This window comes from Eschrichtius robustus, chromosome 9 (assembly GCF_028021215.1).
Source record: "Eschrichtius robustus isolate mEscRob2 chromosome 9, mEscRob2.pri, whole genome shotgun sequence".
NCBI lineage: Eukaryota > Metazoa > Chordata > Mammalia > Artiodactyla > Eschrichtiidae > Eschrichtius > Eschrichtius robustus.
The window spans coordinates 50,066,164-50,071,233 of NC_090832.1; positions in this window are offsets into that span (position 1 = coordinate 50,066,164).

Here is a 5,070-nt window from a genome sequence, read left to right on the forward strand (position 1 = left end):
ACAAAGAGGTAAGAAAAAGTCTCTTGTCGCTTCGGCAGCTCTAGACTTTTCCCCGGACTCCCTCCCAGCTAGCCGTGGCGCACTAGCCCCCTTCGGGCTGTGTTCACGCCGCCAACCCCAGTCCTCTCCCTGGGATCTGACCAAAGCCCGAGCCTCAGCTCCCAGCTCCCACTCGCCCCAGTGGGTGAGCAGACAAGCCTCTCGGGCTGGTGAGTGCTGGTCGGCACCGACCCTCTGTGCGGGAATCTCTCCCCTTTGCCCTCTGCACCCCTGTTGCTGCGCTGTCCTCTGTGGCTCCGAAGCTTCCCGCCTCCGCCACCTGCAGTCTCTGCCCACGAAGGGGCTTCTCGTGTGTGGAAACCTCTCCTCCTTCTCAGCTCCCTCCCAGAGGGGCAGGTCCCGTCCCTATTCTTTTGTCTCTGTTTTTTCTTTTTTCTTTTGCCCTACCCAGGTACGTGGGGAGTTTCTTGCCTTTTGGGAGGTCTGAGGTCTTCTGCCAGCGTTGAGTAAGTGTTCTGTAGGAGTTGTTCCACACGTAGATGTATTTCTGATGTATTTGTGGGGAGGAAGGTGATCTCCACGTCTTACTCTTCCGCCATCTTGAAGGTTTCGTTTTAGCCATTATTGTGGTTTATCTCTCCATTTACTTGGATTGTCTTTAATGTCTTTCAATGAAGAATAATTTTCTCCATAAATCATGCACATTTCTTGTATTTATTTCTAGGTACATATTTTTATTACAGTTAGAGATGTTAAGTTTCTCATATATTTTCTACTGTTTATTGTGGGCATAAAGGAGGGTGCTGATTTTTCTATGTTGCTCCTATATCCAGCAACCTTGATAAAAAGTGTTTTTAACTCAAAAGGAAAAAAACCCCACTTTATTGGGAGAAAAATTGGGCTTTATAGCATAACAATTCACAAATATGTCATACAGGAAGCCAAACATACTTTGTTCCTCTAGCATTTCTTAGTATGCACAGCTTTCTGATTTTATACTTGAAAAACAGTGATGTTGTATATCTATAATAGTTGGAAGCTAGTCATACGTGGCACATCAAACCTGTCTCTGGTTGTAAACTTTTCAAGGAGTACTTTACCACAGCATTGGAAAGCTCAGAAAACAACCCACATACAAGTAGGTAAACTTCAGGCAGGTGACCTTGTTACCAGTTCTGTTTAACTGTGGACCATACATCAACTTGACCTCAACAGGCAATGAAGTGTGAGGGGCAGTGGAAGCACGTATATAAAAACAAACAAACAAACAAAAAACCTGGCTATCAGCCTTCTCACTTGGGCAAATCAACCTCTCTTTACCTCAGTCTTCTCATTTGAAAATTCAGGATCATAATAAAATGTCGCTCACAGGACTGAAAAGATGAGATACTATATCTACATCATTTAATGCCACCCTGCACAGCCCAGATCCTATACCATGCTGTTTCTCCATGCACTTTATGTGATTCCACCATGCAGTCAAGGAGAGTGTGGCAGGCGTCCTGTCCAGCCTTGGTCTTGGCCAGTTGGCATTTGGAGCCCATCATGCTGTCCCTGTTCCGATTTGATTGTGTCCTACAACATATAATATGTTTCTCCCTTGAGGACTCTGCAATTTAGATTGTTCTGGTGATAGTTTTGGCCCATAATAGCTGCAGGGAAGACTTACTGTGAAGCTAATGAAGCACAAACTTCAGACTCACTTCCCTCACTTGCACGGGCTCTTGAGAAAGACCTTAGCAATTGGTTTATTTGGTTATAAATCTTGGTAAATTTTGTAAAAAAAATTTGCAAAAGTAAGATCTATTCACTGCAATCAGTTAAGACCACTATCTCTTTCCACTCTTCCTTCTGTAAGATTTCCCCTCTGTCAGATGACATCAAAGTGGTCACAGACATTTTGTTCTTTCATGATTTTGTGTATGTATGTATATATACACACACACACACAAAAGAGGGCTTAAACCTGTATAACTTCAGATCCCAAAAAAGCTGAATCTGTCCTCCTCCCTCCACCCCCCGAATTTCTGTTAATAGCTACGTTGTGAGGTATAAGTTCATATTAAAAATATACTCTCTGGGCTTCCCTGGTGGCACAGTGGTTGAGAATCTGCCTGCCAATGCAGGGGACACGGGTTCGAGCCCTGGTCTGGGAAGATCCCACATGCCACGGAGCAACTAAGCCCGTGAGCCACAGCCACTGAGCCTGCGCGTCTGGAGCCTGTGCTCCGCAACGGGAGAGGCCGCGACAGGGAGAGGCCCGCGCACCGCGATGAAGAGTGGCCCCCGCTCTCCGCAACTGGAGAAAGCCCTCGCACAGAAACGAAGACGGAACATAGCCAAAAATAAATAAATAAATTAAAAAAAAATATATATATATATATATATATATACTCTCTGAACGTATTCAATTGAACAGTCAGTTCTGAGGGGCTGACCTGTCCCCTTTTGATCACTCTTATCAAATACTTACCACATACTCAATACAAAGGGTTCATTCTGTAAAAAGGCATTATGCAAAGGGGGTACATAAACTCTTGTGGTGGTGAAGAGGAATATTTTCTTATTTAAGATTGTGAATTCTGACTATTGAAGCCAGTCTGTAGTATCTCCCCCCAACAGAGTGTCTGGGAGTTGTGGGTGTTCATGTCTTATCTGAATTTGCCAAGAGTCAGGAATGGCTGCTCATTTTATCTCTGAAGCCCACACTGTACCAGTATATACTGACAGCTTCTTGTTCCCTAAGTAGCTTCATCTTCTTCATTCATTCCCTGCCTCTCCCTGTGCCTACCTACCAGATCAGGGACCAAACGTTAGAGATTTTCTTGGATGTACAGGTAAGTCTTTTTTTTTTTTTAATATTTATTTATTTATTTGGCTGCGTAGGGTCTTAGTTGTGGCACGTGGGATCCTTTGTTGAGGTGTGCAGGCTCCAGAGCACGCAGGCTCAGTCGTTGCGGTGCACGGGCTTAGTTGCCCCGCAGCATGTGGGATCTTAGTTCCCTGACCAGGGATCGAACCTGCATCCCCTGCATTGGAAGGTGGATTCTTAACCACTGGACCACCAGGGAAGTCCTTGTACAGGTAAATCTTAAAAGTCTTATTTTATAAGGAAGAAAGTATTCAATTATAGACTCTGCTCTACTTTTTGTCCCAAGTCAGAGCTAAGCCAATGTATCACTGACTCGAATCTCCCTGAACTCATCCCTCCCATGTTTCCCTGCCCCAACCTGCAGCCATACACTGCTGAATCCCTGATCCCATGAGCCTTGCTTCCTCAATAGCCTCTGAAGAGGCTATTCAAGTTCCATTGGCTTGAGGCACTTGATGTACTGGCAAACTAACACACCACCAAGGCTAACGTGTCTCGAGCCATTGATGCCCATGGAGAGCAGAGCAGGAGGGGCTGGTGGGCAGGGAGGACCCCAACACACTGCACAGGTGAGGCTCTGGGGACCTCTAGAGCCCAAAGTAAAAAGTTCCTGAAAAATTGTTGGAGAGGAGTGTGAAGCTGAGCTCGCCTGCTGTCTCAGGGAGATCTCATCAACTCCTGGACTTCAGCACCTTGGCAACCACAAATCTGTTCTCTATGTCTGTGAGTCTATTTCTGTTTCTTAGATAAGTTCATTTGTGTCATATTTTAGATTCCACATATAAGTGGTATCATATGGTATTTGTCTTTCTTTTTCTGACTTACTTCGCTTAGTATGATAATCTGAGGACCATCCATGTTGCTGCAAATGTGTTATTTCATTCTTTTTTATGGCTGAGTAATATTCCATTGTGTATATATGCCACATCTTCTTTATCCATTCATCCGTCGATGGGCATTTAGGTTGCTTCCATGACCTGGCTATTGTAAATAGTGCTGCTATGAACATAGGGGTGCATGTATCTTTTCAAATTATAGTTTTGTCTGGATATATGCCCAGGAATGGGATTGCTGAATTATATGGTAATTCTATTTTTAGTTTTCTGAGGAACCTCCATACCGTTCTCTATAGTGGCCGTACCAGTTTACATTCCCACCAACAGTGTAAGAGGGTTCTTCTTTTTCCACACCCTCTCCAGCATTTGTTATTTGTAGGAGGAATTTTACACATCTTAATTCAGCAGGTGCTCACAAAATTAGTTCATTTCCAACTTTCAAACTGAAACTCAGAAGCAAGTGACTTGTTCAAAATAAAACAGACAGGTCTCCTGACACCAAAGTACATGCTTTGGTTAATACTTTGAGCCTTGGAATCTAACACTCAGATGAAGCTTTGCCACTTAAGAGACTTTGGGCCTGTCCTTAGTCTTTTGGAGCCTCAATTTGCTCATCTATAGAGTGGGAATAATAATAATAGTACCTACCTCATAGGGTGATTGTGTTACATGGTATCATGAATGTGTTTGGCACAGGGTTAATGTTAAATACATATTAGTTACAATATTATTATCATTATTCTGATACTTCAAACTGCTTCCCTATAAACAGACTCACTGACTGTAAAGTGTCTACCACACAATGGACACTCAGCAAATATTTGAATATGTGGGCTAAAGAATCATTTGCTTCTTATCCTAGATTAATTCCTGAATCATTTTTTCCAGCTGCAGTCAGGTCATCATCTTAGTGATCAACAACATTACTCTGCCCTCACCCAACCCCACTCCCACCCCCATCAGCTGACTCAGCAGAGCCAGGCGCCTACAGGAGAGGGATGCTAACTCGGGACAGCCAAATGAGGAAAACGCGTCTGCTTCTGGATGGAACGTGCTGGAAGTTGGACAGGTTCACCCCTTATTTACCACGCTTACAAATCAGTTGGAGAAATCCCAGATTTGTGGCAAGACAGAGGGTTTGTAAACCAGAAAGAGAAGCGAGGGCTGCCAAGCATGGACCGGCTTCCAGGGGATCAGCAGAGCTGCAGCTCCACGGATGAGATGAGGTCAATTGCTCCTTTCTCCAGGGTAATGAGTGACAGACACAGAGGCGTGTGGGCCAATGGAGATTAAGATTAGAGGGAATGTCCTTAATAAATCCCCCAATGGGAAGCAGTTTTGCTTTTTCTGTCTCTCAGGGCA